The sequence below is a fragment of the Astatotilapia calliptera genome, chromosome 3, assembly GCF_964374335.1.
Source record: "Astatotilapia calliptera chromosome 3, fAstCal68.1, whole genome shotgun sequence".
Taxonomy (NCBI): domain Eukaryota; kingdom Metazoa; phylum Chordata; class Actinopteri; order Cichliformes; family Cichlidae; genus Astatotilapia; species Astatotilapia calliptera.
In genome coordinates this window covers 21,843,801-21,870,428 of record NC_137424.1, presented here as the reverse complement: position 1 = coordinate 21,870,428, position 26,628 = coordinate 21,843,801, and the positions used below count along the sequence as shown (strand labels likewise).

Sequence of the window (26,628 nt, the reverse complement as noted above, 5' to 3'; positions counted from 1 at the left end):
CACACCAGGGCCTGTGGCTGCTGGCTGAGGCCACTTACACCACACCAGGGCCTGTGGCTGCTGGCTGAGGTGACTTACACCACACCAGGGCCTGTGGCTGCTGGCTGAGGGCACTTACACCACACCAGGGCCTGTGGCTGCTGGCTGAGGCAACTTACACCACACAAGGGCCTGTGGCTGCTGGCTGAGGCCACCTACACCACACCAGGGCCTGTGGCTCTTGCTCAGGCCACTCATATCACACCAGACCCTGTGCTGCTGGCTGAGGCCACCTACACCACACCAGGGCCTTAGTTGCTATTGAGGCCACTTACACCACACCAGGGCCTGTGGCTGCTGGCTGAGGCCACATACACCACAACACGGCCTTATTTGCTTCTGAGGCCACTTACACCACACCAGGGCCTGTGGCTGCTGGCTGAGGCCACATACACCACACCAGGGCCTTAGTTGCTATTGAGGCCAATTACACCACACCAGGGCCTGTGGCTCTTGCTCAGGCCACTTACACCACACCAGGGCCTGTGGCTGCTGGCTGAGGCCACTTACACCACACCAGGGCCTGTGGCTGCTGGCTGAGGCCACTTACACCACACCACGGCCTTAGTTGCTATTGAGGCCACTTACACCACACCAGGGCCTGTGGCTGCTGGCTGAGGCCACATACACCACACCACGGCCTTATTTGCTTCTGAGGCCACTTACACCACACCAGGGCCTGTGGCTGCTGGCTGAGGCCACATACACCACACCAGGGCCTTAGTTGCTATTGAGGCCAATTACACCACACCAGGGCCTGTGGCTCTTGCTCAGGCCACTTACTCCACACCAGGGCCTGTGGCTCTTGCTCAGGCCACTCATATCACACCAGGCCCTGTGCTTCTGGCCGAGGCCATCTTCACCAAACCAGGCCCTGTGCTGCTAGCTGTGGCCATGTACAACACACAAGGCCCTGTTCTGGTTCCTGAGGCCATCTTCAACAATCCAGGGCCTGTGCTGTTGGATAAATGCTAAACTGAGCCTTTGGGTTAGGGTATTATGCAAACATGCAGGTATGGTTATAGGATTGTCTTCGTAACTTCAGGTACTTGCCACCTAATCACTTGAATCCATAAATTGAGACATTGTGCTGGGGCCAGCAGCTTACGGCCATACCACCCTGAGCACGCCCGACCTGGTCTGATCTCGGAAGCTAAGCAGGGCTGGGCTTGGTTAGTACTTGGATGGGAGACTTCCTTGGAATACCTGGTGCTGTAAGCCTTTCATTTTCATGTCATTGAACCGCTTTTGATCCAGAGAAGGGGTGTATTAAAAGACCAAAAGCAGCTCCCCATTAATGAGGGCACATTAACGACATTGCTTTTGGCTCTTTTCCAATGTCTTGTGCTGCTAGCTGATGCCACTTACACCACACCAGGGCCTGAGTGACCGGCTGGGGCCACTTACACCACATCAGGGCCTGTGGCTCTGGCTGAGGCCACTTACACCACACCAGGGCCTGTGGCTTCTGGCTGAGGCCACCTACACCACACCAGGGCCTTTGGCTGCTGGCTGAGGCCACTTACACCACACCAGGGCCTTAGTTGCTATTGAGGCCAATTACACCACACCAGGGTCTGTGGCTCTTGCTCAGGCCACTTACACCACACCAGGGCCTGTGGCTGCTGGCGGAGGCCACTTACACCACACCAGGGCCTTAGTTGCTATTGAGGCCACTTACACCACACCAGGGCCTGTGGCTGCTGGCTGAGGCCACATACACAACACCAGGGCCTTAGTTGCTATTGAGGCCAATTACACCACACCAGGGCCTGTGGCACTGGCTGAGGCCACTTACACCACACCAGGGCCTGTGGCTGCTGGCTGAGGCCACTTACACCACACCAGGGCCTGTGGCTGCTGGCTGAGGCCACCTACACCACACCAGGGCATTAGTTGCTATTGAGGCCAATTACACCACACCAGGGTCTGTGGCTCTTGCTCAGGCCACTTACACCACACCAGGGCCTGTGGCACTGGCTGAGGCCACTTACACCACACCAGGGCCTGTGGCTCTGGCTGAGGCCACTTACACCACACCAGGGCCTGTGGCTGCTGGCTGAGGCCACTTACACCACACCAGGGCCTGTGGCTGCTGGCTGAGGCCACTTACACCACACCAGGGCCTGTGGCTGCTGGCTGAAGCCACTTACACCACACCAGTGCCTGTGGCTTCTGGCTGAGGCCACTTACACCACACCAGGGCCTGTGGCTCTTGCTCAGGCCACTCACATCACACCAGGCCCTGCGCTTCTGGCCGAGGCCATCTTCACCAAACCAGGCCCTGTGCTGCTAGCTGTGGCCATGTACAACACACCAGGCCCTGTGCTGGTTCCAGAGGCCATCTTCAACAATCCAGGGCCTGTGCTGTTAGATAAATGCTAAACTGAGCCTTTGGGTTAGGGTATTATGCAAACATGCAGGTATGGTTAAAGGATTGTCTTCGTAACTTCAGGTACTTGCCACCTAATCAGTTGAATCCATAAATTGAGACATTGTGCTGGGGCCAGCAGCTTACGGCCATACCACCCTGAGCACGCCCGACCTCGTCTGATCTCGGAAGCTAAGCAGGGCTGGGCTTGGTGAGTACTTGGATGGGAGACTGCCTGGGAATACCTGGTGCTGTAAGCCTTTCATTTTCATGTCATTGAACCGCTTTTGATCCAGAGAAGGGGTGTATTAAAAGACCAAAAGCAGCTGCCCATTAATGAGGGCACATTAACGACATTGCTTTTGGCTGTTTTCCAATGTCTTGTGCTGCTAGCTGATGCCACCTACACCACACCAGGGCCTGAGTGACCGGCTGGGGCCACTTACACCACATCAGGGCCTGTGGCTGCTGGCTGAGGCCACTTACACCACACCAGGGCCTGTGGCTGCTGGCTGAGGCCACCTACACCACACCAGGGCCTTAGTTGCTATTGAGGCCAATTACACCACACCAGGGTCTGTGGCTCTTGCTCAGGCCACTTACACCACACCAGGGCCTGTGGCTGCTGGATGAGGCCACTTACACCACACCAGGGCATTAGTTGCTATTGAGGCCACTTACACCACACCAGGGCCTGTGGCTGCTGGCTGAGGCCACCTACACCACACCAGGGCATTAGTTGCTATTGAGGCCAATTACACCACACCAGGGTCTGTGGCTCTTGCTCAGGCCACTTACACCACACCAGGGCCTGTGGCACTGGCTGATGCCACTTACACCACACCAGGACCTGTGGCTCTGGCTGAGGCCACTTACACCACACCAGGGCCTGAGTGACCGGCTGGGGCCACTTACACCACATCAGGGCCTGTGGCTGCTGGCTGAGGCCACTTACACCACACCAGGGCCTGAGTGACCGGCTGGGGCCACTTACACCACATCAGGGCCTGTGGCTGCTGGCTGAGGCCACTTACACCACACCAGGGCCTGTGGCTGCTGGCTGAGGCCACTTACACCACACCAGGGCATTAGTTGCTATTGAGGCCAATTACACCACACCAGGGTCTGTGGCTCTTGCTCAGGCCACTTACACCACACCAGGGCCTGTGGCTGCTGGCTGAGGCCACTTACACCACACCAGGGCCTGTGGCTGCTGGCTGAGGCCACCCACACCACACCAGGGCATTAGTTGCTATTGAGGCCAATTACACCACACCAGGGTCTGTGACTCTTGCTCAGGCCACTTACACCACACCAGGGCCTGTGGCACTGGCTGAGGCCACTTACACCACACCAGGGCCTGTGGCTGCTGGCTGAGGCCACTTACACCACACCAGGGCCTGTGGCTGCTGGCTGAGGTCACTTACACCACACCAGGGCCTGTGGCTGCTGGCTGAGGGCACTTACACCACACCAGTGCCTGTGGCTTCTGGCTGAGGCCACTTACACCACACCAGGGCCTGTGGCTCTTGCTCAGGCCACTTACACCACACCAGGGCCTGTGGCTGCTGGCTGAGGCCACTTACACCACACCAGGGCCTGTGGCTGCTGGCTGAGGCCACTTACACCACACCAGTGCCTGTGGCTTCTGGCTGAGGCCACTTACACCACACCAGGGCCTGTGGCTCTTGCTCAGGCCACTTACACCACACCAGGGCCTGTGGCTGCTGGCTGAGGCCACTTACACCACACCAGGGCCTGTGGCTGCTGGCTGAGGCCACTTACACCACACCAGGGCCTGTGGCTGCTGGCTGAGGTCACTTACACCACACCAGGGCATTAGTTGCTATTGAGGCCAATTACACCACACCAGGGTCTGTGACTCTTGCTCAGGCCACTTACACCACACCAGGGCCTGTGGCTGCTGGCTGAGGCCACTTACACCACACCAGGGCCTGTGGCTGCTGGCTGAGGGCACTTACACCACACCAGTGCCTGTGGCTGCTGGCTGAGGCCACTTACACCACACCAGGGCCTGTGGCTGCTGGCTGAGGCCACTTACACCACACCAGGGCCTGTGGCTGCTGGCTGAGGCCACTTACACCACACCAGGGCCTGTGGCTGGTGGCTGAGGGCACTTACACCACACCAGTGCCTGTGGCTGCTGGCTGAGGCCACTTACACCACACCAGGGCCTGTGGCTGCTGGCTGAGGCCACTTACACCACACCAGGGCCTGTGGCTGCTGGCTGAGGCCACTTACACCACACCAGGGCCTGTGGCTGCTGGCTGAGGCCACTTACACCACACCAGGGCCTGTGGCTGCTGGCTGAGGGCACTTACACCACACCAGTGCCTGTGGCTGCTGGCTGAGGTCACTTACACCACACCAGGGCATTAGTTGCTATTGAGGCCAATTACACCACACCAGGGTCTGTGACTCTTGCTCAGGCCACTTACACCACACCAGGGCCTGTGGCTGCTGGCTGAGGTCACTTACACCACACCAGGGCATTAGTTGCTATTGAGGCCAATTACACCACACCAGGGTCTGTGACTCTTGGTCAGGCCACTTACACCACACCAGGGCCTGTGGCACTGGCTGAGTCCACTTACACCACACCAGGGCCTGTGGCTGCTGGCTGAGGCCACTTACACCACACCAGGGCCTGTGGCTGCTGGCTGAGGTGACTTACACCACACCAGGGCCTGTGGCTGCTGGCTGAGGGCACTTACACCACACCAGGGCCTGTGGCTGCTGGCTGAGGCAACTTACACCACACAAGGGCCTGTGGCTGCTGGCTGAGGCCACCTACACCACACCAGGGCCTGTGGCTCTTGCTCAGGCCACTCATATCACACCAGACCCTGTGCTTCTGGCCGAGGCCATCTTCACCAAACCTGGCCCTGTGCTGCTTGCTGTGGCCATGTACAACACACCAGGCCCTGTGCTGGTTCCAGAGGCCATCTTCAACAATCCAGGGCCTGTGCTGTTGGATAAATGCCAAACTGAGCCTTTGGGTTATGGTATTATGCAAACATGCATGTATGGTTATAGGATTGTCTTCGTAACTTCAGGTACTTGCCACCTAATCAGTTGAATCCATAAATTGAGACATTGTGCTGGGGCCAGCAGCTTACGGCCATACCACCCTGAACACGCCCGACCTCGTCTGATCTCGGAAGCTAAGCAGGGCTGGGCTTGGTTAGTACTTGGATGGGAGACTGTCTGGGAATACCTGGTGCTGTAAGCCTTTCTTTTTCATGTCATTGAACCGCTTTTGATCCAGAGAAGGGGTGTATTAAAAGACCAAAAGCAGCTGCCCATTAATGAGGGCACATTAACGACATTGCTTTTGGCTGTTTTCCAATGTCTTGTGCTGCTAGCTGATGCCACCTACACCACACCAGGGCCTGAGTGACCGGCTGGGGCCACTTACACCACATCAGGGCCTGTGGCTCTGGCTGAGGCCACTTACACCACACCAGGGCCTGTGGCTGCTGGCTGAGGCCACTTACACCACACCAGGGCCTGTGGCTGCTGGCTGAGGCCACCTACACCACACCAGGGCCTTAGTTGCTATTGAGGCCACTTACACCACACCAGGGCCTGTGGCTGCTGGCTGAGGCCACATACACCACAACACGGCCTTATTTGCTTCTGAGGCCAATTACACCACACCAGGGCCTGTGGCTGCTGGCTGAGGCCACATACACCACACCAGGGCCTTAGTTGCTATTGAGGCCAATTACACCACACCAGGGCCTGTGGCTCTTGCTCAGGCCACTTACACCACACCAGGGCCTGTGGCTGCTGGCTGAGGCCACTTACACCACACCAGGGCCTGTGGCTGCTGGCTGAGGCCACTTACACCACACCACGGCCTTAGTTGCTATTGAGGCCACTTACACCACACCAGGGCCTGTGGCTGCTGGCTGAGGCCACATACACCACACCACGGCCTTATTTGCTTCTGAGGCCACTTACACCACACCAGGGCCTGTGGCTGCTGGCTGAGGCCACATACACCACACCAGGGCCTTAGTTGCTATTGAGGCCACTTACTCCACACCAGGGCCTGTGGCACTGGCTGAGGCCACTTACACCACACCAGGGCCTTAGTTGCTATTGAGGCCAATTACACCACACCAGGGTCTGTGGCTCTTGCTCAGGCCACTTACACCACACCAGGGCCTGTGGCTGCTGGCTGAGGCCACTTACACCACACCAGGGCATTAGTTGCTATTGAGGCCAATTACACCACACCAGGGTCTGTGGCTCTTGCTCAGGCCACTTACACCACACCAGGGCCTGTGGCACTGGCTGAGGCCACTTACACCACACCAGGGCCTGTGGCTCTGGCTGAGGCCACTTACACCACACCAGGGCCTGTGGCTGCTGGCTGAGGCCACTTACACCACACCAGGGCCTGTGGCTGCTGGCTGAGGCCACTTACACCACACCAGTGCCTGTGGCTTCTGGCTGAGGCCACTTACACCACACCAGGGCCTTAGTTGCTATTGAGGCCAATTACACCACACCAGGGTCTGTGACTCTTGCTCAGGCCACTTACACCACACCAGGGCCTGTGGCACTGGCTGAGGCCACTTACACCACACCAGGGCCTGTGGCTGCTGGCTGAGGCCACTTACACCACACCAGGGCCTGTGGCTGCTGGCTGAGGCCACATACACCACACCAGGGCCTTAGTTGCTATTGAGGCCACTTACTCCACACCAGGGCCTGTGGCACTGGCTGAGGCCACTTACACCACACCAGGGCCTGTGGCTGCTGGCTGAGGCCACCTACACCACACCAGGGCCTTAGTTGCTATTGAGGCCAATTACACCACACCAGGGTCTGTGGCTCTTGCTCAGGCCACTTACACCACACCAGGGCCTGTGGCTGCTGGATGAGGCCACTTACACCACACCAGGGCATTAGTTGCTATTGAGGCCACTTACACCACACCAGGGCCTGTGGCTGCTGGCTGAGGCCACCTACACCACACCAGGGCATTAGTTGCTATTGAGGCCAATTACACCACACCAGGGTCTGTGGCTCTTGCTCAGGCCACTTACACCACACCAGGGCCTGTGGCACTGGCTGATGCCACTTACACCACACCAGGACCTGTGGCTCTGGCTGAGGCCACTTACACCACACCAGGGCCTGAGTGACCGGCTGGGGCCACTTACACCACATCAGGGCCTGTGGCTGCTGGCTGAGGCCACTTACACCACACCAGGGCCTGAGTGACCGGCTGGGGCCACTTACACCACATCAGGGCCTGTGGCTGCTGGCTGAGGCCACTTACACCACACCAGGGCCTGTGGCTGCTGGCTGAGGCCACTTACACCACACCAGGGCATTAGTTGCTATTGAGGCCAATTACACCACACCAGGGTCTGTGGCTCTTGCTCAGGCCACTTACACCACACCAGGGCCTGTGGCTGCTGGCTGAGGCCACTTACACCACACCAGGGCCTGTGGCTGCTGGCTGAGGCCACCCACACCACACCAGGGCATTAGTTGCTATTGAGGCCAATTACACCACACCAGGGTCTGTGACTCTTGCTCAGGCCACTTACACCACACCAGGGCCTGTGGCACTGGCTGAGGCCACTTACACCACACCAGGGCCTGTGGCTGCTGGCTGAGGCCACTTACACCACACCAGGGCCTGTGGCTGCTGGCTGAGGTCACTTACACCACACCAGGGCCTGTGGCTGCTGGCTGAGGGCACTTACACCACACCAGTGCCTGTGGCTCTTGCTCAGGCCACTTACACCACACCAGGGCCTGTGGCTGCTGGCTGAGGCCACTTACACCACACCAGGGCCTGTGGCTGCTGGCTGAGGCCACTTACACCACACCAGGGCCTGTGGCTGCTGGCTGAGGGCACTTACACCACACCAGTGCCTGTGGCTGCTGGCTGAGGTCACTTACACCACACCAGGGCATTAGTTGCTATTGAGGCCAATTACACCACACCAGGGTCTGTGACTCTTGCTCAGGCCACTTACACCACACCAGGGCCTGTGGCTGCTGGCTGAGGCCACTTACACCACACCAGGGCCTGTGGCTGCTGGCTCAGGCCACTTACACCACACCAGGGCCTGTGGCTGCTGGCTGAGGTCACTTACACCACACCAGGGCATTAGTTGCTATTGAGGCCAATTACACCACACCAGGGTCTGTGACTCTTGCTCAGGCCACTTACACCACACCAGGGCCTGTGGCACTGGCTGAGTCCACTTACACCACACCAGGGCCTGTGGCTGCTGGCTGAGGCCACTTACACCACACCAGGGCCTGTGGCTGCTGGCTGAGGTGACTTACACCACACCAGGGCCTGTGGCTGCTGGCTGAGGGCACTTACACCACACCAGGGCCTGTGGCTGCTGGCTGAGGCCACTTACACCACACAAGGGCCTGTGGCTGCTGGCTGAGGCCACCTACACCACACCAGGGCCTGTGGCTCTTGCTCAGGCCACTCATATCACACCAGACCCTGTGCTTCTGGCCGAGGCCATCTTCACCAAACCTGGCCCTGTGCTGCTGGCTGAGGCCACCTACACCACACCAGGGCCTTAGTTGCTATTGAGGCCACTTACACCACACCAGGGCCTGTGGCTGCTGGCTGAGGCCACATACACCACAACACGGCCTTATTTGCTTCTGAGGCCACTTACACCACACCAGGGCCTGTGGCTGCTGGCTGAGGCCACATACACCACACCAGGGCCTTAGTTGCTATTGAGGCCAATTACACCACACCAGGGCCTGTGGCTCTTGCTCAGGCCACTTACACCACACCAGGGCCTGTGGCTGCTGGCTGAGGCCACTTACACCACACCAGGGCATTAGTTGCTATTGAGGCCAATTACACCACACCAGGGTCTGTGGCTCTTGCTCAGGCCACTTACACCACACCAGGGCCTGTGGCACTGGCTGAGGCCACTTACACCACACCAGGGCCTGTGGCTCTGGCTGAGGCCACTTACACCACACCAGGGCCTGTGGCTGCTGGCTGAGGCCACTTACACCACACCAGGGCCTGTGGCTGCTGGCTGAGGCCACTTACACCACACCAGTGCCTGTGGCTTCTGGCTGAGGCCACTTACACCACACCAGGGCCTTAGTTGCTATTGAGGCCAATTACACCACACCAGGGTCTGTGACTCTTGCTCAGGCCACTTACACCACACCAGGGCCTGTGGCACTGGCTGAGGCCACTTACACCACACCAGGGCCTGTGGCTGCTGGCTGAGGCCACTTACACCACACCAGGGCCTGTGGCTGCTGGCTGAGGCCACTTACACCACACCAGGGCCTGTGGCTGCTGGCTGAGGCCACATACACCACACCAGGGCCTTAGTTGCTATTGAGGCCACTTACTCCACACCAGGGCCTGTGGCACTGGCTGAGGCCACTTACACCACACCAGGGCCTGTGGCTGCTGGCTGAGGCCACCTACACCACACCAGGGCCTTAGTTGCTATTGAGGCCAATTACACCACACCAGGGTCTGTGGCTCTTGCTCAGGCCACTTACACCACACCAGGGCCTGTGGCTGCTGGATGAGGCCACTTACACCACACCAGGGCATTAGTTGCTATTGAGGCCACTTACACCACACCAGGGCCTGTGGCTGCTGGCTGAGGCCACCTACACCACACCAGGGCATTAGTTGCTATTGAGGCCAATTACACCACACCAGGGTCTGTGGCTCTTGCTCAGGCCACTTACACCACACCAGGGCCTGTGGCACTGGCTGATGCCACTTACACCACACCAGGACCTGTGGCTCTGGCTGAGGCCACTTACACCACACCAGGGCCTGAGTGACCGGCTGGGGCCAATTACACCACATCAGGGCCTGTGGCTGCTGGCTGAGGCCACTTACACCACACCAGGGCCTGAGTGACCGGCTGGGGCCACTTACACCACATCAGGGCCTGTGGCTGCTGGCTGAGGCCACTTACACCACACCAGGGCCTGTGGCTGCTGGCTGAGGCCACTTACACCACACCAGGGCATTAGTTGCTATTGAGGCCAATTACACCACACCAGGGTCTTTGGCTCTTGCTCAGGCCACTTACACCACACCAGGGCCTGTGGCTGCTGGCTGAGGCCACTTACACCACACCAGGGCCTGTGGCTGCTGGCTGAGGCCACCCACACCACACCAGGGCATTAGTTGCTATTGAGGCCAATTACACCACACCAGGGTCTGTGACTCTTGCTCAGGCCACTTACACCACACCAGGGCCTGTGGCACTGGCTGAGGCCACTTACACCACACCAGGGCCTGTGGCTGCTGGCTGAGGCCACTTACACCACACCAGGGCCTGTGGCTGCTGGCTGAGGTCACTTACACCACACCAGGGCCTGTGGCTGCTGGCTGAGGGCACTTACACCACACCAGTGCCTGTGGCTTCTGGCTGAGGCCACTTACACCACACCAGGGCCTGTGGCTCTTGCTCAGGCCACTTACACCACACCAGGGCATTAGTTGCTATTGAGGCCAATTACACCACACCAGGGTCTGTGACTCTTGCTCAGGCCACTTACACCACACCAGGGCCTGTGGCTGCTGGCTGAGGCCACTTACACCACACCAGGGCCTGTGGCTGCTGGCTCAGGCCACTTACACCACACCAGGGCCTGTGGCTGCTGGCTGAGGTCACTTACACCACACCAGGGCATTAGTTGCTATTGAGGCCAATTACACCACACCAGGGTCTGTGACTCTTGCTCAGGCCACTTACACCACACCAGGGCCTGTGGCACTGGCTGAGTCCACTTACACCACACCAGGGCCTGTGGCTGCTGGCTGAGGCCACTTACACCACACCAGGGCCTGTGGCTGCTGGCTGAGGTGACTTACACCACACCAGGGCCTGTGGCTGCTGGCTGAGGGCACTTACACCACACCAGGGCCTGTGGCTGCTGGCTGAGGCAACTTACACCACACAAGGGCCTGTGGCTGCTGGCTGAGGCCACCTACACCACACCAGGGCCTGTGGCTCTTGCTCAGGCCACTCATATCACACCAGACCCTGTGCTGCTGGCTGAGGCCACCTACACCACACCAGGGCCTTAGTTGCTATTGAGGCCACTTACACCACACCAGGGCCTGTGGCTGCTGGCTGAGGCCACATACACCACAACACGGCCTTATTTGCTTCTGAGGCCACTTACACCACACCAGGGCCTGTGGCTGCTGGCTGAGGCCACATACACCACACCAGGGCCTTAGTTGCTATTGAGGCCAATTACACCACACCAGGGCCTGTGGCTCTTGCTCAGGCCACTTACACCACACCAGGGCCTGTGGCTGCTGGCTGAGGCCACTTACACCACACCAGGGCCTGTGGCTGCTGGCTGAGGCCACTTACACCACACCACGGCCTTAGTTGCTATTGAGGCCACTTACACCACACCAGGGCCTGTGGCTGCTGGCTGAGGCCACATACACCACACCACGGCCTTATTTGCTTCTGAGGCCACTTACACCACACCAGGGCCTGTGGCTGCTGGCTGAGGCCACATACACCACACCAGGGCCTTAGTTGCTATTGAGGCCAATTACACCACACCAGGGCCTGTGGCTCTTGCTCAGGCCACTTACTCCACACCAGGGCCTGTGGCTCTTGCTCAGGCCACTCATATCACACCAGGCCCTGTGCTTCTGGCCGAGGCCATCTTCACCAAACCAGGCCCTGTGCTGCTAGCTGTGGCCATGTACAACACACAAGGCCCTGTTCTGGTTCCTGAGGCCATCTTCAACAATCCAGGGCCTGTGCTGTTGGATAAATGCTAAACTGAGCCTTTGGGTTAGGGTATTATGCAAACATGCAGGTATGGTTATAGGATTGTCTTCGTAACTTCAGGTACTTGCCACCTAATCACTTGAATCCATAAATTGAGACATTGTGCTGGGGCCAGCAGCTTACGGCCATACCACCCTGAGCACGCCCGACCTCGTCTGATCTCGGAAGCTAAGCAGGGCTGGGCTTGGTTAGTACTTGGATGGGAGACTTCCTTGGAATACCTGGTGCTGTAAGCCTTTCATTTTCATGTCATTGAACCGCTTTTGATCCAGAGAAGGGGTGTATTAAAAGACCAAAAGCAGCTCCCCATTAATGAGGGCACATTAACGACATTGCTTTTGGCTCTTTTCCAATGTCTTGTGCTGCTAGCTGATGCCACTTACACCACACCAGGGCCTGAGTGACCGGCTGGGGCCACTTACACCACATCAGGGCCTGTGGCTCTGGCTGAGGCCACTTACACCACACCAGGGCCTGTGGCTTCTGGCTGAGGCCACCTACACCACACCAGGGCCTTTGGCTGCTGGCTGAGGCCACTTACACCACACCAGGGCCTTAGTTGCTATTGAGGCCAATTACACCACACCAGGGTCTGTGGCTCTTGCTCAGGCCACTTACACCACACCAGGGCCTGTGGCTGCTGGCGGAGGCCACTTACACCACACCAGGGCCTTAGTTGCTATTGAGGCCACTTACACCACACCAGGGCCTGTGGCTGCTGGCTGAGGCCACATACACAACACCAGGGCCTTAGTTGCTATTGAGGCCAATTACACCACACCAGGGCCTGTGGCACTGGCTGAGGCCACTTACACCACACCAGGGCCTGTGGCTGCTGGCTGAGGCCACTTACACCACACCAGGGCCTGTGGCTGCTGGCTGAGGCCACCTACACCACACCAGGGCATTAGTTGCTATTGAGGCCAATTACACCACACCAGGGTCTGTGGCTCTTGCTCAGGCCACTTACACCACACCAGGGCCTGTGGCACTGGCTGAGGCCACTTACACCACACCAGGGCCTGTGGCTCTGGCTGAGGCCACTTACACCACACCAGGGCCTGTGGCTGCTGGCTGAGGCCACTTACACCACACCAGGGCCTGTGGCTGCTGGCTGAGGCCACTTACACCACACCAGGGCCTGTGGCTGCTGGCTGAAGCCACTTACACCACACCAGTGCCTGTGGCTTCTGGCTGAGGCCACTTACACCACACCAGGGCCTGTGGCTCTTGCTCAGGCCACTCACATCACACCAGGCCCTGCGCTTCTGGCCGAGGCCATCTTCACCAAACCAGGCCCTGTGCTGCTAGCTGTGGCCATGTACAACACACCAGGCCCTGTGCTGGTTCCAGAGGCCATCTTCAACAATCCAGGGCCTGTGCTGTTAGATAAATGCTAAACTGAGCCTTTGGGTTAGGGTATTATGCAAACATGCAGGTATGGTTAAAGGATTGTCTTCGTAACTTCAGGTACTTGCCACCTAATCAGTTGAATCCATAAATTGAGACATTGTGCTGGGGCCAGCAGCTTACGGCCATACCACCCTGAGCACGCCCGACCTCGTCTGATCTCGGAAGCTAAGCAGGGCTGGGCTTGGTGAGTACTTGGATGGGAGACTGCCTGGGAATACCTGGTGCTGTAAGCCTTTCATTTTCATGTCATTGAACCGCTTTTGATCCAGAGAAGGGGTGTATTAAAAGACCAAAAGCAGCTGCCCATTAATGAGGGCACATTAACGACATTGCTTTTGGCTGTTTTCCAATGTCTTGTGCTGCTAGCTGATGCCACCTACACCACACCAGGGCCTGAGTGACCGGCTGGGGCCACTTACACCACATCAGGGCCTGTGGCTGCTGGCTGAGGCCACTTACACCACACCAGGGCCTGTGGCTGCTGGCTGAGGCCACTTACACTACACCAGGGCCTGTGGCTGCTGGATGAGGCCACTTACACCACACCAGGGCATTAGTTGCTATTGAGGCCACTTACACCACACCAGGGCCTGTGGCTGCTGGCTGAGGCCACCTACACCACACCAGGGCATTAGTTGCTATTGAGGCCAATTACACCACACCAGGGTCTGTGGCTCTTGCTCAGGCCACTTACACCACACCAGGGCCTGTGGCACTGGCTGATGCCACTTACACCACACCAGGACCTGTGGCTCTGGCTGAGGCCACTTACACCACACCAGGGCCTGAGTGACCGGCTGGGGCCACTTACACCACATCAGGGCCTGTGGCTGCTGGCTGAGGCCACTTACACCACACCAGGGCCTGAGTGACCGGCTGGGGCCACTTACACCACATCAGGGCCTGTGGCTGCTGGCTGAGGCCACTTACACCACACCAGGGCCTGTGGCTGCTGGCTGAGGCCACTTACACCACACCAGGGCATTAGTTGCTATTGAGGCCAATTACACCACACCAGGGTCTGTGGCTCTTGCTCAGGCCACTTACACCACACCAGGGCCTGTGGCTGCTGGCTGAGGCCACTTACACCACACCAGGGCCTGTGGCTGCTGGCTGAGGCCACCCACACCACACCAGGGCATTAGTTGCTATTGAGGCCAATTACACCACACCAGGGTCTGTGACTCTTGCTCAGGCCACTTACACCACACCAGGGCCTGTGGCACTGGCTGAGGCCACTTACACCACACCAGGGCCTGTGGCTGCTGGCTGAGGCCACTTACACCACACCAGGGCCTGTGGCTGCTGGCTGAGGTCACTTACACCACACCAGGGCCTGTGGCTGCTGGCTGAGGGCACTTACACCACACCAGTGCCTGTGGCTTCTGGCTGAGGCCACTTACACCACACCAGGGCCTGTGGCTCTTGCTCAGGCCACTTACACCACACCAGGGCCTGTGGCTGCTGGCTGAGGCCACTTACACCACACCAGGGCCTGTGGCTGCTGGCTGAGGCCACTTACACCACACCAGTGCCTGTGGCTTCTGGCTGAGGCCACTTACACCACACCAGGGCCTGTGGCTCTTGCTCAGGCCACTTACACCACACCAGGGCCTGTGGCTGCTGGCTGAGGCCACTTACACCACACCAGGGCCTGTGGCTGCTGGCTGAGGCCACTTACACCACACCAGGGCCTGTGGCTGCTGGCTGAGGTCACTTACACCACACCAGGGCATTAGTTGCTATTGAGGCCAATTACACCACACCAGGGTCTGTGACTCTTGCTCAGGCCACTTACACCACACCAGGGCCTGTGGCTGCTGGCTGAGGCCACTTACACCACACCAGGGCCTGTGGCTGCTGGCTGAGGGCACTTACACCACACCAGTGCCTGTGGCTGCTGGCTGAGGCCACTTACACCACACCAGGGCCTGTGGCTGCTGGCTGAGGCCACTTACACCACACCAGGGCCTGTGGCTGCTGGCTGAGGCCACTTACACCACACCAGGGCCTGTGGCTGGTGGCTGAGGGCACTTACACCACACCAGTGCCTGTGGCTGCTGGCTGAGGCCACTTACACCACACCAGGGCCTGTGGCTGCTGGCTGAGGCCACTTACACCACACCAGGGCCTGTGGCTGCTGGCTGAGGCCACTTACACCACACCAGGGCCTGTGGCTGCTGGCTGAGGCCACTTACACCACACCAGGGCCTGTGGCTGCTGGCTGAGGGCACTTACACCACACCAGTGCCTGTGGCTGCTGGCTGAGGTCACTTACACCACACCAGGGCATTAGTTGCTATTGAGGCCAATTACACCACACCAGGGTCTGTGACTCTTGCTCAGGCCACTTACACCACACCAGGGCCTGTGGCTGCTGGCTGAGGTCACTTACACCACACCAGGGCATTAGTTGCTATTGAGGCCAATTACACCACACCAGGGTCTGTGACTCTTGGTCAGGCCACTTACACCACACCAGGGCCTGTGGCACTGGCTGAGTCCACTTACACCACACCAGGGCCTGTGGCTGCTGGCTGAGGCCACTTACACCACACCAGGGCCTGTGGCTGCTGGCTGAGGTGACTTACACCACACCAGGGCCTGTGGCTGCTGGCTGAGGGCACTTACACCACACCAGGGCCTGTGGCTGCTGGCTGAGGCAACTTACACCACACAAGGGCCTGTGGCTGCTGGCTGAGGCCACCTACACCACACCAGGGCCTGTGGCTCTTGCTCAGGCCACTCATATCACACCAGACCCTGTGCTTCTGGCCGAGGCCATCTTCACCAAACCTGGCCCTGTGCTGCTTGCTGTGGCCATGTACAACACACCAGGCCCTGTGCTGGTTCCAGAGGCCATCTTCAACAATCCAGGGCCTGTGCTGTTAGATAAATGCCAAACTGAGCCTTTGGGTTATGGTATTATGCAAACATGCATGTATGGTTATAGGATTGTCTTCGTAACTTCAGGTACTTGCCACCTAATCAGTTGAATCCATAAATTGAGACATTGTGCTGGGGCCAGCAGCTTACGGCCATACCACCCTGAACACGCCCGACCTCGTCTGATCTCGGAAGCTAAGCAGGGCTGGGCTTGGTTAGTACTTGGATGGGAGACTGTCTGGGAATACCTGGTGCTGTAAGCCTTTCTTTTTCATGTCATTGAACCGCTTTTGATCCAGAGAAGGGGTGTATTAAAAGACCAAAAGCAGCTGCCCATTAATGAGGGCACATTAACGACATTGCTTTTGGCTGTTTTCCAATGTCTTGTGCTGCTAGCTGATGCCACCTACACCACACCAGGGCCTGAGTGACCGGCTGGGGCCACTTACACCACATCAGGGCCTGTGGCTCTGGCTGAGGCCACTTACACCACACCAGGGCCTGTGGCTGCTGGCTGAGGCCACTTACACCACACCAGGGCCTGTGGCTGCTGGCTGAGGCCACCTACACCACACCAGGGCCTTAGTTGCTATTGAGGCCACTTACACCACACCAGGGCCTGTGGCTGCTGGCTGAGGCCACATACACCACAACACGGCCTTATTTGCTTCTGAGGCCAATTACACCACACCAGGGCCTGTGGCTGCTGGCTGAGGCCACATACACCACACCAGGGCCTTAGTTGCTATTGAGGCCAATTACACCACACCAGGGCCTGTGGCTCTTGCTCAGGCCACTTACACCACACCAGGGCCTGTGGCTGCTGGCTGAGGCCACTTACACCACACCAGGGCCTGTGGCTGCTGGCTGAGGCCACTTACACCACACCACGGCCTTAGTTGCTATTGAGGCCACTTACACCACACCAGGGCCTGTGGCTGCTGGCTGAGGCCACATACACCACACCACGGCCTTATTTGCTTCTGAGGCCACTTACACCACACCAGGGCCTGTGGCTGCTGGCTGAGGCCACATACACCACACCAGGGCCTTAGTTGCTATTGAGGCCACTTACTCCACACCAGGGCCTGTGGCACTGGCTGAGGCCACTTACACCACACCAGGGCCTTAGTTGCTATTGAGGCCAATTACACCACACCAGGGTCTGTGGCTCTTGCTCAGGCCACTTACACCACACCAGGGCCTGTGGCTGCTGGCTGAGGCCACTTACACCACACCAGGGCATTAGTTGCTATTGAGGCCAATTACACCACACCAGGGTCTGTGGCTCTTGCTCAGGCCACTTACACCACACCAGGGCCTGTGGCACTGGCTGAGGCCACTTACACCACACCAGGGCCTGTGGCTCTGGCTGAGGCCACTTACACCACACCAGGGCCTGTGGCTGCTGGCTGAGGCCACTTACACCACACCAGGGCCTGTGGCTGCTGGCTGAGGCCACTTACACCACACCAGTGCCTGTGGCTTCTGGCTGAGGCCACTTACACCACACCAGGGCCTTAGTTGCTATTGAGGCCAATTACACCACACCAGGGTCTGTGACTCTTGCTCAGGCCACTTACACCACACCAGGGCCTGTGGCACTGGCTGAGGCCACTTACACCACACCAGGGCCTGTGGCTGCTGGCTGAGGCCACTTACACCACACCAGGGCCTGTGGCTGCTGGCTGAGGCCACATACACCACACCAGGGCCTTAGTTGCTATTGAGGCCACTTACTCCACACCAGGGCCTGTGGCACTGGCTGAGGCCACTTACACCACACCAGGGCCTGTGGCTGCTGGCTGAGGCCACCTACACCACACCAGGGCCTTAGTTGCTATTGAGGCCAATTACACCACACCAGGGTCTGTGGCTCTTGCTCAGGCCACTTACACCACACCAGGGCCTGTGGCTGCTGGATGAGGCCACTTACACCACACCAGGGCATTAGTTGCTATTGAGGCCACTTACACCACACCAGGGCCTGTGGCTGCTGGCTGAGGCCACCTACACCACACCAGGGCATTAGTTGCTATTGAGGCCAATTACACCACACCAGGGTCTGTGGCTCTTGCTCAGGCCACTTACACCACACCAGGGCCTGTGGCACTGGCTGATGCCACTTACACCACACCAGGACCTGTGGCTCTGGCTGAGGCCACTTACACCACACCAGGGCCTGAGTGACCGGCTGGGGCCAATTACACCACATCAGGGCCTGTGGCTGCTGGCTGAGGCCACTTACACCACACCAGGGCCTGAGTGACCGGCTGGGGCCACTTACACCACATCAGGGCCTGTGGCTGCTGGCTGAGGCCACTTACACCACACCAGGGCCTGTGGCTGCTGGCTGAGGCCACTTACACCACACCAGGGCATTAGTTGCTATTGAGGCCAATTACACCACACCAGGGTCTGTGGCTCTTGCTCAGGCCACTTACACCACACCAGGGCCTGTGGCTGCTGGCTGAGGCCACTTACACCACACCAGGGCCTGTGGCTGCTGGCTGAGGCCACCCACACCACACCAGGGCATTAGTTGCTATTGAGGCCAATTACACCACACCAGGGTCTGTGACTCTTGCTCAGGCCACTTACACCACACCAGGGCCTGTGGCACTGGCTGAGGCCACTTACACCACACCAGGGCCTGTGGCTGCTGGCTGAGGCCACTTACACCACACCAGGGCCTGTGGCTGCTGGCTGAGGTCACTTACACCACACCAGGGCCTGTGGCTGCTGGCTGAGGGCACTTACACCACACCAGTGCCTGTGGCTCTTGCTCAGGCCACTTACACCACACCAGGGCCTGTGGCTGCTGGCTGAGGCCACTTACACCACACCAGGGCCTGTGGCTGCTGGCTGAGGCCACTTACACCACACCAGGGCCTGTGGCTGCTGGCTGAGGGCACTTACACCACACCAGTGCCTGTGGCTGCTGGCTGAGGTCACTTACACCACACCAGGGCATTAGTTGCTATTGAGGCCAATTACACCACACCAGGGTCTGTGACTCTTGCTCAGGCCACTTACACCACACCAGGGCCTGTGGCTGCTGGCTGAGGCCACTTACACCACACCAGGGCCTGTGGCTGCTGGCTCAGGCCACTTACACCACACCAGGGCCTGTGGCTGCTGGCTGAGGTCACTTACACCACACCAGGGCATTAGTTGCTATTGAGGCCAATTACACCACACCAGGGTCTGTGACTCTTGCTCAGGCCACTTACACCACACCAGGGCCTGTGGCACTGGCTGAGTCCACTTACACCACACCAGGGCCTGTGGCTGCTGGCTGAGGCCACTTACACCACACCAGGGCCTGTGGCTGCTGGCTGAGGTGACTTACACCACACCAGGGCCTGTGGCTGCTGGCTGAGGGCACTTACACCACACCAGGGCCTGTGGCTGCTGGCTGAGGCCACTTACACCACACAAGGGCCTGTGGCTGCTGGCTGAGGCCACCTACACCACACCAGGGCCTGTGGCTCTTGCTCAGGCCACTCATATCACACCAGACCCTGTGCTTCTGGCCGAGGCCATCTTCACCAAACCTGGCCCTGTGCTGCTGGCTGAGGCCACCTACACCACACCAGGGCCTTAGTTGCTATTGAGGCCACTTACACCACACCAGGGCCTGTGGCTGCTGGCTGAGGCCACATACACCACAACACGGCCTTATTTGCTTCTGAGGCCACTTACACCACACCAGGGCCTGTGGCTGCTGGCTGAGGCCACATACACCACACCAGGGCCTTAGTTGCTATTGAGGCCAATTACACCACACCAGGGCCTGTGGCTCTTGCTCAGGCCACTTACACCACACCAGGGCCTGTGGCTGCTGGCTGAGGCCACTTACACCACACCAGGGCCTGTGGCTGCTGGCTGAGGCCACTTACACCACAACACGGCCTTAGTTGCTATTGAGGCCACTTACACCACACCAGGGCCTGTGGCTGCTGGCTGAGGCCACATACACCACACCACGGCCTTATTTGCTTCTGAGGCCACTTACACCACACCAGGGCCTGTGGCTGCTGGCTGAGGCCACATACACCACACCAGGGCCTTAGTTGCTATTGAGGCCACTTACTCCACACCAGGGCCTGTGGCACTGGCTGAGGCCACTTACACCACACCAGGGCCTTAGTTGCTATTGAGGCCAATTACACCACACCAGGGTCTGTGGCTCTTGCTCAGGCCACTTACACCACACCAGGGCCTGTGGCTGCTGGCTGAGGCCACTTACACCACACCAGGGCATTAGTTGCTATTGAGGCCACTTACACCACACCAGGGCCTGTGGCTGCTGGCTGAGGCCACTTACACCACACCAGGGCATTAGTTGCTATTGAGGCCAATTACACCACACCAGGGTCTGTGGCTCTTGCTCAGGCCACTTACACCACACCAGGGCCTGTGGCACTGGCTGAGGCCACTTACACCACACCAGGGCCTGTGGCTCTGGCTGAGGCCACTTATACCACACCAGGGCCTGTGGCTGCTGGCTGAGGCCACTTACACCACACCAGGGCCTGTGGCTGCTGGCTGAGGCCACTTACACCACACCAGTGCCTGTGGCTTCTGGCTGAGGCCACTTACACCACACCAAGGCCTTAGTTGCTATTGAGGCCAATTACACCACACCAGGGTCTGTGACTCTTGCTCAGGCCACTTACACCACACCAGGGCCTGTGGCACTGGCTGAGGCCACTTACACCACACCAGGGCCTGTGGCTGCTGGCTGAGGCCACTTACACCACACCAGGGCCTGTGGCTGCTGGCTGAGGCCACTTACACCACACCAGGGCCTGTGGCTGCTGGCTGAGGCCACATACACCACACCAGGGCCTTAGTTGCTATTGAGGCCACTTACTCCACACCAGGGCCTGTGGCACTGGCTGAGGCCACTTACACCACACCAGGGCCTGTGGCTGCTGGCTGAGGCCACTTACACCACACCAGGGCCTGTGGCTGCTGGCTGAGGCCACTTACACCACACCAGTGCCTGTGGCTTCTGGCTGAGGCCACTTACACCACACCAGGGCCTTAGTTGCTATTGAGGCCAATTACACCACACCAGGGTCTGTGACTCTTGCTCAGGCCACTTACACCACACCAGGGCCTGTGGCACTGGCTGAGGCCACTTACACCACACCAGGGCCTGTGGCTGCTGGCTGAGGCCACTTACACCACACCAGGGCCTGTGGCTGCTGGCTGAGGCCACTTACACCACACCAGGGCCTTTGGCTGCTGGCTGAGGGCACTTACACCACACCAGTGCCTGTGGCTTCTGGCTGAGGCCACTTACACCACACCAAGGCCTGTGGCTCTTGCTCAGGCCACTCACATCACACCAGGCCCTGCGCTTCTGGCCGAGGCCATCTTCACCAAACCAGGCCCTGTGCTGCTAGCTGTGGCCATGTACAACACACCAGGCCCTATGCTGGTTCCTGAGGCCATCTTCAACAATCCAGGGTCTGTGCTGTTAGATAAATGCTAAACTGAGCCTTTGGGTTAGGGTATTATGCAAACATGCAGGTATGGTTAACACTGGCAGTCCCAGGCTTCTACCTTTCTACCTTTAAAACCCGCCACCAGCCAAATGGCTGGTAGGCTTTTAGCTAAGCTTTAGCTTCAGGCAAGTGGAAGCTAAATTGGCTAGTCATTCATATGTAAATTGGGTTGTTACCTGGGAATTCTGGAGGGAGGGGAGTGGGGGTGTGTGGATGAGGGGGTGGGGGAGCTGCTAAAAGCGGTGAGCTTCCTTTTGTTTCATCTTGATGCATTCTTAATCATCCAGGGAAACAAATCTCCAAAAGTCACCAACTTGGAGTGTTTCAGTTTGCCATCTTAGGGAGAAATCAACACACATGGGTGTATGTCCTTTGTTGCTGAGATTTATTGATAAAAACAGTACAAAAAATCAACCATTTGTACACATTTTTACAAATAATTATAAAAAGTGAGTGAGTACATTTCAACATTTTCAGCAATCACTCACAATCCTGGCACTGCCATGGTATCTGTAGTCTGCATTTACCACATGTGTATCTGTTGCAGTGAACACATCGCACAGTGGCATGATTGTTCTTGCAATTGTGTTTGACCTGACACATGGCTCTTTTTCCAGGGCTCGGTGTGGAGGGTTGTGTCAAAGGCAACTGTTCTTTTCTTGCCTTCTTCGCAGCTACATGAGAGTGAGCTAACTCCCTTGCAAGCTCCACCAGGAAGTCCACCCGTCTTTCCTTCGTCCCGGAGCATGCTTGATACAGCACATGTGCATTCAGTGCTGCCATGTCAATCATGTTATAAAACACGGCAACTGGCCAGCGCCGTGTTCCTCTGCGGACAGTGTACTCCCGAACCATCTGGTCCATCTGGACCATCTGGGTTTTGTGCCTCGCCCCGCGCTGAAACACAAAAACGTGCTCCCCAGGATGGAAGCTGGCTCCAGCAGGTTTGTGAGGACCTCAGAGCTCAGCTTCAGGGCCTGCAGGGGGATGTCTGATCACAGCTACAGCTGCAGTTATTATATGATATAGCTGTTTACAACTAACATTTAAACTCTCCATTCCTTCAACCTCTGCTGCCACGCTGACGGCGTATGCGGCCAAACGGAAGAAGACAGTCTATATTCTTAGCAGCATGCACGGCGTGGTTCAGACTGATAACACTACCAAAAGGAAGCCAAACACTGTCACCCTTTACAACAAAACAAAGTGTGGCGTGGATGTGATGGACCAGATGGTTCGGGAGTACACTGTCCGCAGAGGAACACGGCGCTGGCCAGTTGCCGTGTTTTATAACATGATTGACATGGCAGCACTGAATGCACATGTGCTGTATCAAGCATGCTCCGGGACGAAGGAAAGACGGGTGGACTTCCTGGTGGAGCTTGCAAGGGAGTTAGCTCACTCTCATGTAGCTGCGAAGAAGGCAAGAAAAGAACAGTTGCCTTTGACACAACCCTCCACACCGAGCCCTGGAAAAAGAGCCATGTGTCAGGTCAAACACAATTGCAAGAACAATCATGCCACTGTGCGATGTGTTCACTGCAACAGATACACATGTGGTAAATGCAGACTACAGATACCATGGCAGTGCCAGGATTGTGAGTGATTGCTGAAAATGTTGAAATGTACTCACTCACTTTTTATAATTATTTGTAAAAATGTGTACAAATGGTTGATTTTTTGTACTGTTTTTATCAATAAATCTCAGCAACAAAGGACATACACCCATGTGTGTTGATTTCTCCCTAAGATGGCAAACTGAAACACTCCAAGTTGGTGACTTTTGGAGATTTGTTTCCCTGGATGATTGAGAATGCATCAAGATGAAACAAAAGGAAGCTCACCGCTTTTAGCAGCTCCCCCACCCCCTCATCCACACACCCCCACTCCCCTCCCTCCAGAATTCCCAGGTAACAACCCAATTTACATATGAATGACTAGCCAATTTAGCTTCCACTTGCCTGAAGCTAAAGCTTAGCTAAAAGCCTACCAGCCATTTGGCTGCTCTCCGGGTTTTAAAGGTAGAAAAGCCAAATGGCTGGGCTCTGGGCCTTCCTAGTGTTAAAGGATTGTCTTCGTAACTTCAGGTACTTGCCACCTAATCACTTGAATCCATAAATTGAGACATTGTGCTGGGGCCAGCAGCTTACGGCCGTACCACCCTGAGCACGCCCGACCTCGTCTGATCTCGGAAGCTAAGAAGGGCTGGGCTTGGTTAGTACTTGGATGGGAGACTGCCTGGGAATACCTGGTGCTGTAAGCCTTTCATTTTCATGTCATTGAACCGCTTTTGATCCAGAGAAGGGGTGTATTAAAAGACCAAAAGCAGAGGTCCATTAATGAGGGCACATTAACGACATTGCTTTTGGCTGTTTTCCAATGTCTTGTGCTGCTAGCTGATGCCACCTACACCACACCAGGGCCTGAGTGACCGGCTGGGGCCACTTACACCACATCAGGGCCTGTGGCTGCTGGCTGAGGCCACTTACACCACACCAGGGCCTGTGGCTGCTGGCTGAGGCCACTTACACCACACCAGGGCCTGTGGCTGCTGGCTGAGGCCACCTACACCACACCAGGGCCTTAGTTGCTATTGAGGCCAATTACACCACACCAGGGTCTGTGGCTCTTGCTCAGGCCACTTACACCACACCAGGGCCTGTGGCTGCTGGCTGAGGCCACTTACACCACACCAGGGCATTAGTTGCTATTGAGGCCACTTACACCACACCAGGGCCTGTGGCTGCTGGCTGAGGCCACCTAAACCACACCAGGGCATTAGTTGCTATTGAGGCCAATTACACCACACCAGGGCCTGTGGCTCTGGCTGAGGCCACTTACACCACACCAGGGCCTGTGGCTCTGGCTGAGGCCACTTACACCACACCAGGGCCTGTGGCTGCTGGCTGAGGCCACTTACACCACACCAGGGCCTGTGGCTGCTGGCTGAGGCCACTTACACCACACCAGGGCCTGTGGCTGCTGGCTGAGGCCACTTACACCACACCAGGGCCTGTGGCTGCTGGCTGAGGCCACCTACACCACACCAGGGCCTTAGTTGCTATTGAGGCCACTTACACCACACCAGGGCCTGTGGCTGCTGGCTGAGGCCACATACACCACAACACGGCCTTATTTGCTTCTGAGGCCACTTACACCACACCAGGGCCTGTGGCTGCTGGCTGAGGCCACATACACCACACCAGGGCCTTAGTTGCTATTGAGGCCAATTACACCACACCAGGGCCTGTGGCTCTTGCTCAGGCCACTTACACCACACCAGGGCCTGTGGCTGCTGGCTGAGGCCACTTACACCACACCAGGGCCTGTGGCTGCTGGCTGAGGCCACTTACACCACACCACGGCCTTAGTTGCTATTGAGGCCACTTACACCACACCAGGGCCTGTGGCTGCTGGCTGAGGCCACATACACCACACCACGGCCTTATTTGCTTCTGAGGCCACTTACACCACACCAGGGCCTGTGGCTGCTGGCTGAGGCCACATACACCACACCAGGGCCTTAGTTGCTATTGAGGCCACTTACTCCACACCAGGGCCTGTGGCACTGGCTGAGGCCACTTACACCACACCAGGGCCTTAGTTGCTATTGAGGCCAATTACACCACACCAGGGTCTGTGGCTCTTGCTCAGGCCACTTACACCACACCAGGGCATTAGTTGCTATTGAGGCCACTTACACCACACCAGGGCCTGTGGCTGCTGGCTGAGGCCATTTACACCACACCAGGGCCTTAGTTGCTATTGAGGCCAATTACACCACACCAGGGCCTGTGGCACTGGCTGAGGCCACTTACACCACACCAGGGCCTTAGTTGCTATTGAGGCCAATTACACCACACCAGGGTCTGTGGCTCTTGCTCAGGCCACTTACACCACACCAGGGCATTAGTTGCTATTGAGGCCAATTACACCACACCAGGGTCTGTGGCTCTTGCTCAGGCCACTTACACCACACCAGGGCCTGTGGCACTGGCTGAGGCCACTTACACCACACCAGGGCCTGTGGCTCTGGCTGAGGCCACTTACACCACACCAGGGCCTGTGGCTGCTGGCTGAGGCCACTTACACCACACCAGGGCCTGTGGCTGCTGGCTGAGGCCACTTACACCACACCAGTGCCTGTGGCTTCTGGCTGAGGCCACTTACACCACACCAGGGCCTTAGTTGCTATTGAGGCCAATTACACCACACCAGGGTCTGTGACTCTTGCTCAGGCCACTTACACCACACCAGGGCCTGTGGCACTGGCTGAGGCCACTTACACCACACCAGGGCCTGTGGCTGCTGGCTGAGGCCACTTACACCACACCAGGGCCTGTGGCTGCTGGCTGAGGCCACTTACACCACACCAGGGCCTGTGGCTGCTGGCTGAGGCCACATACACCACACCAGGGCCTTAGTTGCTATTGAGGCCACTTACTCCACACCAGGGCCTGTGGCACTGGCTGAGGCCCCTTACACCACACCAGGGCCTGTGGCTGCTGGATGAGGCCACTTACACCACACCAGGGCATTAGTTGCTATTGAGGCCACTTAC

At 57.9% G+C, this 26,628-nt stretch overlaps 7 non-coding genes across 7 annotated transcripts; all 7 read left to right on the top strand.

Moving 5' to 3' along the window:
- Positions 1–1,141: 1,141 nt before the first annotated feature.
- On the top strand, positions 1,142–1,260 carry LOC145427216 (5S ribosomal RNA). Its single transcript, XR_013907948.1, has one exon. It is a non-coding gene; the product is annotated as a 5S ribosomal RNA (ribosomal RNA).
- A 1,291-nt stretch (positions 1,261–2,551) lies between these two features.
- Positions 2,552–2,670, top strand: LOC145426839 (5S ribosomal RNA). The gene has a single exon (XR_013907559.1). It is a non-coding gene; the product is annotated as a 5S ribosomal RNA (ribosomal RNA).
- A 2,874-nt stretch (positions 2,671–5,544) lies between these two features.
- LOC145426801 (5S ribosomal RNA) lies at positions 5,545–5,663 on the top strand. Its single transcript, XR_013907519.1, has one exon. It is a non-coding gene; the product is annotated as a 5S ribosomal RNA (ribosomal RNA).
- Positions 5,664–12,366: 6,703 nt separating this feature from the next.
- Positions 12,367–12,485, top strand: LOC145426714 (5S ribosomal RNA). Its single transcript, XR_013907427.1, has one exon. It is a non-coding gene; the product is annotated as a 5S ribosomal RNA (ribosomal RNA).
- Positions 12,486–13,776: 1,291 nt separating this feature from the next.
- Positions 13,777–13,895, top strand: LOC145426838 (5S ribosomal RNA). The gene has a single exon (XR_013907557.1). It is a non-coding gene; the product is annotated as a 5S ribosomal RNA (ribosomal RNA).
- A 2,797-nt stretch (positions 13,896–16,692) lies between these two features.
- LOC145426789 (5S ribosomal RNA) lies at positions 16,693–16,811 on the top strand. The gene has a single exon (XR_013907506.1). It is a non-coding gene; the product is annotated as a 5S ribosomal RNA (ribosomal RNA).
- Positions 16,812–24,211: 7,400 nt separating this feature from the next.
- Positions 24,212–24,330, top strand: LOC145427237 (5S ribosomal RNA). The gene has a single exon (XR_013907969.1). It is a non-coding gene; the product is annotated as a 5S ribosomal RNA (ribosomal RNA).
- Positions 24,331–26,628: the final 2,298 nt, after the last annotated feature.